The sequence below is a fragment of the Cavia porcellus genome, unplaced genomic scaffold, assembly GCF_034190915.1.
Source record: "Cavia porcellus strain 051 isolate PalLab524CR breed Dunkin Hartley unplaced genomic scaffold, mCavPor4.1 scaffold_7, whole genome shotgun sequence".
NCBI lineage: Eukaryota > Metazoa > Chordata > Mammalia > Rodentia > Caviidae > Cavia > Cavia porcellus.
The window spans coordinates 80,753,730-80,767,475 of NW_026947490.1; the positions used below are offsets into that span (position 1 = coordinate 80,753,730).

General features: G+C 38.5%; 1 long non-coding RNA gene and 1 other non-coding gene across 4 annotated transcripts in view; one reads left to right on the forward strand and one right to left on the reverse strand.

Moving 5' to 3' along the window:
• The window catches only part of LOC134477041 (uncharacterized), a 58,205-nt gene that overhangs the window by 24,822 nt on the left and 19,637 nt on the right, over positions 1 to 13,746 (forward strand). The gene's annotated exons all lie outside the window — the stretch shown is intronic.
• On the reverse strand, positions 5,122 to 5,256 carry LOC111755831 (small nucleolar RNA SNORA2/SNORA34 family). The gene has a single exon (XR_002790385.1). It is a non-coding gene; the product is annotated as a small nucleolar RNA SNORA2/SNORA34 family (small nucleolar RNA).

The following is a 13,746-nucleotide window of genomic DNA, read 5'->3' on the forward strand; positions in this document are numbered from 1 at the left end:
ATGCAAGACATGACATTACTGGACTTGACATTTGCCCTGCTGGGTTTGGTCTGGCTTTGGTGTTTTTCTATCCCCTATTTCTCTTTTTTGGAATGGGAATATTTACCCTGTGCCATTATGCCTTGGGATTATATGGCTTGTCTTTTTATTGCTTTTTTATTTTTACAGAAGTTCACAGCTAAAACTTGTCTTGAGTCTCAGAAGAGCCTTGGGTTAGGGATTACTGGCATGTACCATCAAGTCTTGTTAAAAAGTTAACTCTTTAAAATATCAATAAAGTTGACAAAACTTTAGCAAAACTGACCAATGGGGTAAAAAAAGAAAATATGAATTACTAAAAGTAGGGGGAAAAAAGAGTGGTAATTACACTCACCTCAAATAATAAAACATATAAGGGCATATTAGAAACAATCATATGCCAATATATTAGATAAATTAGATAAGATGCACACATTCTCTGGCATTTAGAAAACTGAGTCAGGAGGATTGTAAGTCCAAGACCAGCTTGGCTGGTGCACACCTGTGGCCCCAGCATTCAAGAAGTTGAAGCAGGAGGGTCACTGTGAGTTTGAGGCCAGCCTGAACCACATAGTGAGATACTAACTAAAAAAAAAAAAAAAAAGACCAACCTTGGAAATCTGACAAAAACAAAATATGATAAGACCAGTCTGAACTACATAATGAATTCAAAATCAGCCTGTCTGATACATAATGAGATCTGTCATATTGGGGACCTGGCCTAGATCCCCAATCTCCCAAATGAGTGTACATAAAGGATTAAATAAGTGAGATAAGTAATATGATTTTGGGGCTCCAGAAGGATCAAAACTCTCTCTGCAGAGTTCTTGACTCTGGTGGCTAAGACAAGGAATGTCTCTGGGTGGCCCATATTTATTTAGTATTCAAGGAAGGGGTTAAAGTGGAAAATGCAGGAAGTTGGCCAGACCTTGAGAGTGGTTCAAGGGCTTTGAAAAGTAACAAATGATAATTTAGGAGAACTATCTTATGAGAAGATCTCCATGTTGCATTTCACTACAGGAGTAAAACACCTGCAGCTACAGTCTTTATTTAGTTAATTGGAGTTGGAGCCAGGTGTCCTCAGCTGTGACCTTATCTTGCCCTTTGAGGCATCTCTTTTGTTCTTGAGGCATCTCTTTGTTCATCTCAGCCATGTCCCCACCATATCACATTTCCAATTTCAATGGCTCCCAACATATTCCTGCCCTTAGTTTAATTGTTGCGTGGACTGGGTGGTCAGTTGAAGCTGGAAAAGCTGTGTTAGGACAGCTTCTCCAACAATTTAAACTTTGTAAAATCCTTCATTCTATAACAATAATCAGTTACCAGTGTAGCCAGCAATTGTCAGAAGGTGTTAGTGGTTTGAGCTTCTCTTACAGCTAAGATTTTAATATGGCATTGTATTATACTTATTGAAGTCATACTTTTCTGTAGGAGGTTTAAGACCAAGTTAAGATGAAACCTGTAATAAATACAATCAGTTTCTTGCTCTCTATCAAGGTCAGTTAGGTCTCCCTAGGAATTGCTTTGGAACCCTACATAGCACCTCTTGGCTCTACAGTCAGTGTCAACAGGATGAGTCACTGCCATTGCTTGACCAAGTTGCTTTCCCTGAAATGTTGGGAGATTTTTCTCCTGGCAACTCTCCTTCTGTACACTGTACATCAAAGATCACTTTCCTCTGTGGTCTCATAATCTTCTTGATCAGAAGACCAGGGACTCACTGAGTATCTATAGATGATTCAAACAGGTGTTCTTTTATGTCCTGGGTCTTCACTGACCTTGAAGGGCTGGGGCCAAAATACTGGCTATCCTCTTAGCCCATGTGTCTCTCTAATTTTTGGTCTCTAAACCTCAGTTGTTGAACACCCAGAAGAAAAGACTGATAACAATACAGTATATTAGAGGGAATAAGTTTAATGTTACTATTTTAGCTAAATATGAAACACCTTAGAACATTAAGTGAAATGTATTTTCTACTACCCATAGATATTTTAACATTTGAATACCTATAGAGTGTTAACAGTCACATATTTTACCCAGGAAATCAGAAATCAAAATCATATATATTTTTGTATCATGGCAATTATGACATTTTTGTAACAATCCAAATTTCCATTTTGACTTAAAATACCCTTTTTAATCAATCATCCCTCTTTAATACATAAGAAGCTTTTATCTAACTTATTGACCATTAGTGGAATGTGAATCTCAGAAGTTTTTGGTACCACTAGAGGTCTGACTATGAAACAAAAACTTGTTACCGTGAACAATCCCAGTTTTACATTTTGGAAAACTGGTATATCTAGAAGCATGAATACATTAATATACCATGAGGTTAACAACAATCATTTGTCATGGCCATATGAAACCCTTGTATCAGAGTATCTTTAAATAAAAAATTATTGTATTATTTTATATATTTTATAGTTGGGGTGCCTCCCAAAAGCTATAAAGATTATTGGGGCCTCTGGTCAATAAACAAGAACTTGTTAAAAATGTTACCAGGCAGTTGCTTTCTTATTCATCAGTTGGAGTCCTGTCCAACAATCCCAACCCTAATGGATTTTGTTTATTCATCATAAAAATTGTTTTATGATTTATCACAAAACCAGTCATAACACTTAACTCATTAATTTTTAACAATGAGAGACTCTCGAGTCAATAATAAATAAAAATATATATTATATTTACATAACCAATCTTTACATCATTGGGCCAGCTGGCAACCCAGGTGGCATTTGGACCAGGTAGAAGCATGCTTTGTAATTTTGTAACCCAAATAAACCTTGATCAAATGGTCCATAAATGCAAAAGAAGGAAAAGAAAAAAAAAGAATAGCTATTTATAGAGTATAAATGGACAAACATGGACAGATGATCTATACAGATTCAAACAGACATAGAAACAAACACACAGCTTGTTGGTGTCCAAGAGAACTATAGTAAATAGTCTCAGGGGGCTATTTACCATACCCTTTTGCTGAACTGGCTCATTTCTTACACCCCGTGTTCTTGGGGCTGGAACACTTGTTCACTTTCAGCACCCCATGCCCTCAGGGTATTACCCAGATGCTCCATACCATTGAGCTAAATCACCACCTCTCTTTACCCCAAATTAGAACTGGGCTGGGTGCTTTTATTGTCTGGTTACAAAGAACTCTTTGTAACCTTTACCTGATTGTATAGTCTTTTTGTCATGATATTATATTTATTGGAATTTAAAAGTTAATAGTATGTACTACCTATTATAGGATGAGCTTCCCTTTTTGTTTTTGAAATTTAAATTGTGGTTCTTTTTAAATAGAAGATACTGTCAGTAGAAGGTCATTAAGTCAACCAAAAATTTGTAGGGGCTGATGGAATTTCCCTTTTGATGACTATGTTTCTAGTCTCACAAGTCATTGTCTGGATATCATTTTACTGGATTATTTGTCTTTTCTCTTTTCTCTCAGGGAAGCTACAGGTGGATTTTTTTTGCTGACTGGATTGTCTCCCAGTGCAAGTCTGGTCAGATAGGTTCAACTTCAGAGGGCTCATATCAGTGGAGCCATCATAGGGGACTGCCTCAGGCATTATCCATGTCTCCTGCCAGGGTCGTATATTCCTGGATGGCAGCCACCTCGTGGATCCATCACCTGTTAAGACACAAGCATAACATTGACCCCACATTATTAGTTGTACTGGTCCTTCCCACTTTTCTGTGTTGGTGTCTTTCTAGGGCACTTTGTAGAGCACTTGAGTCTGTTTGAATCTGTTCAGATCATCTGTCCATGATTGGACATCATCATTGGTTGTTGACCAATTGAGCTCTGCAGGGGTAAATTTGATGTTTGGATTTTAAAAATTAAATGTAAAAATAGCAAAAGCTAACTGTGTTTGTAGGAGTAACTGTATTCTCCCCTTTTGTTTACTCTATTGAGTTTTAAGGGGTAGATGTGATCTTTTTACAACTGCCTGTCCTTGAGGGTCATAAGGAATTCCAGTAATGTGTTTTTTTTTCTTTTTTTAATTTTTATTTTAAAGGGAGTAAAAGTAAACACAACAAAACAGGACATAAGAAAACAATGTAAGAGGTGCAAATTTCAAAGCTAGATGGCCTGAGATCTTCACTATCTATCACATTGTCTCTTGTTTTCTTCCAAATACTGGTCCATGTCTTCACATACAGAGAATTTATACAAAACAACATAGTATAAAAACTGATCCAGGGGCTGGGGATTTAGCTCAGCGGCATAAGCACCTGCCTTGCAAGCAGGCGGTCGTGAGTTCGATTCCCGGTACCGATAAAAATGAAAAAGACAAAAAAAAAAAAAAAAAAACTGATCCAAACAGAATGAGGAAGGTGTTTTAGGTCTTCAAAACCAGACAATAGGGAAGCCACTAATGACTGCATAGAGTCTCTTGTTCTCGTCAAAATAGCTGTCCAGGGGCTGGGGATTTAGCTCAGTGGCATAAGCACCTGCCTTGCAAGCAGGCGGTCGTGAGTTCGATCCCCGGGACTGATAAAAATGAAAAAGACAAAAAAAAAACCAAAAAACAAAAATAGCTGTCCATACTTTTACATATATTGAAGTTCAACAAAACAAAACAGGCAGGGGGAGGGGTTGCTTGGTTTCCTGGTGCTCCAGGTCCCAGCATGGCACATGTCCCAGTAAACACCGGTGGCCCCCATCATGGGCTGCAGCAGCCTGCCACGTTCACATGTGCTCACCAGCGGGCAGGGGTTGCTTGGTTTCTCAGTGCTCCAGGTCCTGGCAAGGTACAGGTCCTAGTAAATGCTGGAGGCTCCTGTCCTGGGCCACTAGAGCCTGCAATGGTAACAGCCACTCACTGGGGCTGGGGAAGGGTTTGCTTAGTTTCCCAGCACTCCAGGTCCCAGCATGGTGTGGGTCCCAATAAATGCAAGTGGCTTTCATCCTGGATCACCAGAGTCTGCCATGCTCACAGCTGTTCACCAGGGTGGGAGGGTTTGCTTGATTTCTCAGGGCTTTTGGTCCCGGCATGGAGCAGGTCCCAGTAAATACTGGTGGCTCCTGTCCTAGGCTGCTGCATCCTGCCACACTCACAGCCACTAGCCAGGTGGGGGTGAGGGGTTGTGTCAAGCTGTTTCTTTCTAATGAATTGACCATTTCACTGCCCAAGTTCTGAAATGGTCAACAGACCATAGAAAGACATCTATTTAGGCTCCTTCTTGAAACCAACAGTGTCAGAAAGCTTGGCCTTGATTCAGGGTCAATGTAATGTGTTTAATATGCCATAAAAAAAGGATTGTAATCATTTTCTTATGTCTGAAGGACCACTGTCAGTTTTTATGGTATGTAGAAAACCCATAGAAGCAAATGCTATGAACAATGTTGAACATGACCAATTTTTTCTCCTGTGTGACAAGCTGCATTAATTAAATGAGAATACATGTCAATAGACACATGACTATATTGTAGTTTCCCAAATAAGTAAAAATGTGTAACATGCATTTGCCAAATATCATTATGTTTGAAGCCTCTGGAGTTATTTTACTCTGGTGGCACAGGCCTACGGACTTTTTGACAAGTAGGAAAGGACATAATAGTTTGTCTTGCTTGAGATCTGGTTACTTGAAATTCTTTGATTAGAGCCTTACTATTCTGATGATGGTAAGAATGAGATTGTCTAGCTGCATTAAACAGTGCAATAAAAGCAACTAGTGAATCAGCTTGTTGATTACCATATGTTAAAAATCCAGGCAAATTAGAATGAGACCTTAAGTGACCAATATAAAAGGGTGCTATCTAATTATGAATCACCTTTTGTAGCCTAAGAAATTACAGAGGTTGACCGTAGAGTGGTGCTCTTGAGCCACTAGTAAGGTCAACTGCGTATGCTGAGTCACTGATTATATTAATAGGTTTGTAAATAGGTTGTATGACAAATAAAATAGTAGTGATTCTCATATCTTTCTGCAGAAAGTCCTGGAGTCTGTATTACCTGTTAATAATCTTTACTCCAAATTGCATGCTTGCCTTTTGATGAGCCATCATTAAAATAAGTTGTTGCATCAGGAATCGGCTCAAATTTAGTAATTTTTGGAATAATACATGAATTCTTGAGAAAAAACTGCTAGGTCTTTCTTTGGCACATAAGCCCCTGAGCATATAAGCAGGCCTTGAGGCAGCTGTAAGTACCTTTAGCTCCTTAGCTGAGAACATTTGCCCCATTTTTACTCCCAGATAAAATGGCTTGTTCACAGCAGAAGACTCACCCTTGCTTCCCGTTCTCTTCTCCAGGCATCCCCAGTGAAGTTTCCATTCGTGAAGGCTTTCTCCATTTCTACCCTTTCCATTCTAGGCAGACTTACTTGTTCAGCTAAAATTCATACTCCAAGGAATTTGTGTCCCTGTTCAGGTGCCAGTTATTGGGGACCTGGCCTAGATCCCCAATCTCCCAAATGAGTGTACATAAGGATTAAATAAATGAGATATGAAGTTAGGGCTTCAGAAGGATCAAAACCCTCTGCAAAGTTCTTGACTCTGGTGGCTAAAACAAGGAATGTCTCTGGGTGGCCCATATTTATTTAGTATTCAAGGAAGGGATTAGGATGGAAAATGTAGGAAATTGAACAGAACTTGGGAGTGATTCAAGGACTTTGCCAAGTAACAAATTATGTCTAATGTAGGAGAACTATCTTATGAGAAGATCTCCGTGTTGTATTTCGCTACAGGAGTAAAATGCCTGCAGCTAAGGTCTTTATTTAGTTAACTGGAGTTGGAACCAGGTGTCGTCAGCTGTGACTTTATCGTGCCCTTTGAGGCATCTCTTTGTTCTTGAGTCTGCTAGGCCGTACCCTGGCCCAGTCCTGCACATGTGTTCAATTTCCAGTTTCCATAGCTCCTAACACTGTCACACACACACACACACACACACACACACACGCATACACTTACACACACACCCACAAACAGCCAGAGCCATAACATCAGCCAAGTGTCTGTTGATGGATAAATGAATAAGCAAAATGTGATAAATACATATAGCAGAGCATTTTCAGGCTTTAAAATGAAGGCAGCTGGGCATGACAGTGTATGCCTGTGATTCTGGCACTTAGGAGGTTGAGTTAGAAAGATCACCATAAGTTCAAGGTCACCTTGGGATACATAGTGAGTTCAAGGGCAGCCTGAGTTATGTAATATGATGAGACCTTATCTCAAAAAAACCAAAAACCAAACAAACAAAGTAGTTCTGATATATTCTGTAACACGTGAGACTGTTGAGGAAAGTTAGCATTTGAGCTCATGTGAAATAAGCTAGTTACATAAAGAAAAAGACTGCATGATTTCACTTATATGATGCATATAGAGATATTGGAATCATAAAAAAATAGAGCTGGGTGAGGTGTTGCATGTTTTTAATGGAAGGATAAGCCATGAGTTTAGCTCAGCAGCATAAGTGCCTGCCTGGTAAGCATGAGGTCATGATTTTGATCCCTGGTACCAATAATTAAATAAATAGATAAATCTGTTAAAGGGAGGATAGAGCAGGAGATTGTAAGCTCACAGTCAGCTTATGCTACATAGCGATTTTAGGCCAGTGAGCGATGTAAGACTCTGTTTCAAAAAGCAAGAAAAACAAAACAACAGAGGTTGTGAAGAGCTGAGGAGAAGGTACTGGGCAGTTATTTAATAGGTATTTATTTTGCAAAATTAAAAATTCTGAAGCAAGAGGATCACAAGTTCAAGGCCATAAGTTCAAGCATAAAATATATTGTGAGACTCTGTCTCAAAAAACCAAGTAGAGGGGGCTGGGGATTTAGCTCAGCGGCATAAGCACCTGTCTTGCAAGCAGGCAGTCGTGAGTTCAATCCCTGGTACTGGTGAAAAAAAAAAAAAAACAAGTAGAGGGTCTAGGGTGTAGCTCAGTGGAATAGCACACACCCAGCGCCCATGAGGTCCTGGGTTCAATCTTCCCCTCTCAAAGGAGAAGTTCTTGAGATTTATCACACAACTATGTATATTATAAAATGGTTAAAATGGATATTTTATGTTATATATATTTTACTATACTTATTTAATATAATTTAAAACAGATAGTACCAATTCTTCACAATTTTTAAAAATATAAAACAGAACATTTACCAACTTATCCTGAGGCCTGTATTACCCTGATTCCAAAACCAGACAAATCATCACAAAGAAACTACAGATGAATAAGATGTATATATCTCTTTCCTCTTTCTCTTTTTCTCTCTCCCTCCCCCTCTCCCTCTCCCTCTTTCCCTGTCTTTGATAGAATCCCATTGTGTTGCCCAGGTTGGCCTCAAATGCTAAAGTAATCCACCTGCCTCAGCCTCCTGAGGAGAAGAAACAATGGGCATGAGCCTTTATACCTTAGATCTCTTATAGACTTAGATCTCTTACAAATAAGATGTAAAACTCCATCAAAAAACTGGCTAGAAGAATTAATAAATATATAAAAAGAATGATACATCATGATCAAGTAGAATTTATCCCAGAAATGAAAAGATTGGCTTAATCATGAAATATGTAAAAAGAATTATACATCATGATCAAGTAGAATTTATCCCAGGAATGAATGATTGGCTTAATATCCTCAATTCAATTGATATAGACAGCACATTACTAAAATAAAGGTCAGAACCCATGGAACCATTTCAGTAGATGAAGGAAAAGCATTTGACAAAATCTGATACCCTTTCATAAAAGATTGTTTCCACAAACTAGGAATAGAAGGGAATTTTCTTACCAACTATGGCGACACACACCTGTAATCCCAATTCTCTGGGAGGCAGAGGCAGAAAGACGGCAAATTCAAGTCCAGCCTGGACAAATTTGTGATTTAGCAAGAACCTGTCTCTAAATAAATAGGCTGATGATGTAACTCCATGAAAAAGTCCTAGGTTTAATCTCCAACATCCTGCACACGCTGCCAAAAAATAAAGGTATTCCTCAGCCTTTTATAAATAGCACCTATAGGAATCCTACAGCTAGCATATTTAATGGGGCAACACTGAATGCTTTTCCCCTAAGAAGAATAAGACAAAGATATCTTCGTGGGCTGGAACTGCTAATGGAAAACATACAAACATGTCCTTGTGACCCTAAAAAAGACAATAGTTCCCTAAAGGTAACAACAAAAGAAAAAATACAGCTCTTTTAGTTCTGGACACCTGAGAAACTGTAGTTTTACAGTGCAAATGTGGCCAAGTCTAAGAACCATACCACACACATCCAGGCATGGAAAGAAGAGAAAGAGGGAGAGAGAGAAAGAGAGAGAGAGAGAGAGAGAGAGAGACTAAACTTCAACAAAATTAAAAACTTCATCCTGAGGGTATACTTTAGAGGTGGAACATGTGCTTAGCATCTGTAAGGCCCTGAATTTGATCCCCCAGCACCAAAATAATAGTAAATTAATAATAACAAATTTAGTTCTTTAAAAGACATCATCAGCCAGCACACAACTTTAATCCTAGCATTCTGGAGGTTGACATGTAGAAGACTGTAAAATTTGTGCCCAGCCTAAGCAATTTAGCAACCTAGTGAGACCCTCTCTCTCAAAGGGGGGGGGGGGAGGCTGGGGATACAGCTCATTGTAAAAGTCCTGGATTCACTGAGTGCATCCAGAAATAGCACCAAGAATTAATGAATGAGATCCTATCAAATTTTAAAACTTCTGCACAGCAAATAAACAACAGAGTGAAGAGATAGACTATAGAATGAGAAAAAATAGAATGGGAAAAAATTTTGCCAACTATTTCATGAGTGAAGCACTACTATCTAGAATTACAAAGAACTCAAAACAATTAGAAATAAAGGATGCAATAAAAAATGGGCAAGTGAAATAAATAGACCCTTCACACAAGAAGAAGCACAAACGGTCATTAAATACATGAAGAAATGCTGAACACTGGTGACCATTAGAGAATGCAAATTAAAACAACACTGAGATTCCACCTTACCTCAAAAAGAATGGCTATAATTAAGAAATCAAATAATAACAAAGCCTGGAGAGGATGTTGGGAAAAGGAACTCTTCCACATTGTTGATGAGAATGTAAACTAGTACAGCCACTATGGAAATCAGTATAGATATTTCTCAAGAAGCTAAAAATAGAAATTACATTCAATTTAGCTATTTCCTTTCTTGGTTTCTTCCCAAAAGTGTTGAAGACATCATACTAGAGTACTGTATGCATACCCATGTTTACAGCAGCACAATTCATAGTAGGTAAATCTTGGAAGTGACCTGTATGTCTCTCAGCAGACTCATGGATAAAGACAATGTGTGATACTACTCTGCCATAATGAAAGATAAGTCATCTGTAGGAAAATAGGTGCATTTTGAGATCATAACGTTAAGTGAAATAAATCAGACACACAAGTTTAAATATCACATAGTTTCCCTTATATAGGAAACCCTACATGTAAATAGATTAAAAGTCTAAAATAAAACATAATATAAAGTAGGGAGATAGGTCTTTCCCAGATGAGAAGAGGATCAAAGCAGAAGAAAGAGAACTGAAGAGGATGAAAAATTAAATGTGTTATACACATGTACCAACTTCCTACAAGGAATGCAATCTTTATATACTGCAAACAAGTACTAAGAAAAAGAAAAAGAAAAGTAGATACTAAAACTTAAAAGAAACATTTGAGTTTGGGGTAGGGGGTGCAAACCCTAGTACTGAAAACAAAAAGTGAAAAATCAATCTACAGAAAGAGAATAGTTGCAACGCATGTGTTTGATAAGGGATTTGCATCTAAAGTATACATTTTAAAACTGTTACAGCTCAGTAATAAAAAGACAAAGAACCCAGTTTAAATATAAGGACAGGATCTGAATAGGTATTTCTTTAAGGAAGATGTCTAAATGATCAATAAGCACATGAAAGGATAATATTTTTTAACATCAGAAAAACATAAATCAAAACTATAATGAGATACCATTTAAAATGGCTACAAGAGTAAAGTCATGGGTGTAATCTCTGGTACAAAAATAAAATAAAATAAAATGACTATAAGAAAATGGCAAATGTTGGTAAGGGTGTGGACAAATTAGAATCCTCACACAATAATGATACGAACCTAAAATGATGTGGTCACTGTGGAATATATGTAGTTTGGTGTTCTCTCAAAAAGTTAAATACAGAATTACCACATGACCCAGCCATTTCATTCATGACTATATACCAAAAAGAATTAAAAACAGATATTCAGATTTACAGAGTGCAGAGGAGGACAGTAAGAAGCCAACAAAAAGCTATGACCTCCTGTGAGTCGGTGCCATATGCAAGCTGACTGGGGGAGAGCAGAGGCAAGGAGACAAGAAGAGCCCACATTCCCTGCTCCAGTAAGTGACTGGCTGCTCAGGAGAAACACAGGCTGCGGTGATAGCTACTGAGGTAAAATGCAACTTAATGCTTGTAGTGTTTAGTGTTTTGCTGACTTTGCAGGTCTAAAGCCAGTAGTCTTGTCATCTATTCAGAAGATACCAATACACAGTGCAGCATCTGGGCAGGGGGGTGGTGGGAATCTCCTTCTGAAGGTGGTGACCATTGTTAACTCCCTATTAGCTTGTTTTGAAACTCTGTATCATTCTCATTGTTTTGTTTGGTTGGGTTTTCTTCTGTTTTATCTTGCTTGACTTTGTTGTATCTGATGACATGGACAGCTATTTCAAAGATAACAAGACATATTACAGTAGCAATTTTGTATTTATGAGTATCTTCCCTTGAAGTCTTGTATTACATTCATTGTTTTGTTTTTATTATTCTATTTCTGTTTCACCTGATTTTACTATGTCTGAAGGTATGGACAGCTATTTTGAAAACAAGACGCATTATGGTAACCATTATTGATTTCCTATTATCTTGTTTTGAAATCCTATGTTACTTATACTATTTTGTTTTGATTGGTTTTATTCTGTTTTATTTTGCTTAGTTTTATTTTCTCTAAAATACATTTTTAAAAAAAATTTTTTTTTGTCTTTTTGAGACAGGGTCTCACTAAACAGTTCAGGCTGGCTTTGAGCTCACTTTGTAGCCTAGGCTGGTCTTGAACTCACAATGATCCTCCTGCTTCAGCCTCCTGAGTGTTGGGATTACAGGCATGAGCTACCATGCCTGGCTCAAAAAATTTTAAAAATAGATATTCAAACAAATATATGAACATCAGTGCTCACAGATGCTCACAGCAGCGTTGTTCACAGCAGCAAATGGTGGAAACCATCCAAAAATCCATCAATAGACTAGTAATTACATATGGTTTACTGATACAATGAAATTGTATTTGACAATAAAAATAACTAGAAATGGGTGCTTCTTGAAAACATGCTAGGTCAACGAGCCAAGTAACAAATGAGTATATGTTTCTCACAAACTCTATTTCTATGAAATATTTGGATTCAGCAGATACATAGAAAGGGAAGGTAACTTAGTTGTCTAGGAATGAGATGGGAAAAGACATGAGCATCAGAGGATGCTGGACAAGGAAATTTGTTTGTCAGCATTCTGCTACTATGACAAAATACTTGAGGTAACTTAAAAGAAGGAAAGGTTTATGTTGAGTTTCAGAGGCTCCAGTCCATGGTACTTGGCCCTGTGGCTTGGGTCACAGTATATCATGGTAGGAGCACATGGTAGAGGGGGCTGCGTCCTTCATGGTCCCTGAGAAGCTAATAGAGAAGAAGAGGGGAGGGGGAGCAGTATTCTCGTATCCCCTTTAAGGCTCATCCCCGGGGACCACCTTCCTTTCCCCAGACTTCACTTCTTACTGGTTCCACCACTTTCCAGTAACATCACAGGCACTGGGGACTGAGTCTTCAGTATGTGTGAGTTTCAGGGAGCAGTGAAATGTTATAAATTTAACAGAGCATGGTGGTTCATGCTGTGAATTGGAGCACTCTGAGAGACTGAGGTAGGAAGACCATAAATTCAAAGCCCAGTATGAGTGAGTTGTGACATAGGGAGACGCTGTCTTAAAATAAAGAAGGCCCGGGGTGCAGTTCAGCGGCCTGGGTTTAATCTGTAGCACAAATATATGGATTAGGCTTGATTGTGTTGAAAGTTTGCACAACTGTGACTATACTAAAAGCTATTGACTTGCACCCCTTATACTTTAAATGGGTGAAGAGTATGGTACATGAGTAAGATTCCAATAAAACTCAAACATTTTTGTCTTAAAAAAGTATTACTTCTTGGAAGCAGCACAGTGTTTACAGTTCTAATGCTGTAAGATATAGTAAATAACAATTCCAATAGTGTCCTTCAGGAAACACAGCAACAACTTAACCCGAGATGTTCTAAGAATAGTCCTTAGTATGGATTAGAGTGCCAAAGTACATGTAACCCAATGCCCCGGCCTAATTCAAGAGTGCTCTCTGCGCAAACAGACTCACACATTTCAGAATTCCCATAAGTGCTCTTCCGAACCTTGGCGGGGTTCTTCTCCCCCCGCCCCCCCAGGGGGGGGAGATGGAGGCCCACCAGGCCTCTTTCCAGGTATTGGGTGTCCTGAACAATGAATTGGGCACAAACAGAAAGGTCTGTGAAAGTGTACATCCACTTACAGCAAAAAAGACGCCTGCTTGACAGTGAGAGCGAGCTGGGGAAAAGGATAGAAGTCACTCTGATAATAAGGGAGAGGGGTTATTTGTATCCAAAATTCATGAGTTATCATTTATGCAAATGAGGCATTGCAAAAGTCATCCTGCCAAACACTCGCTTGGCATCATGCCAT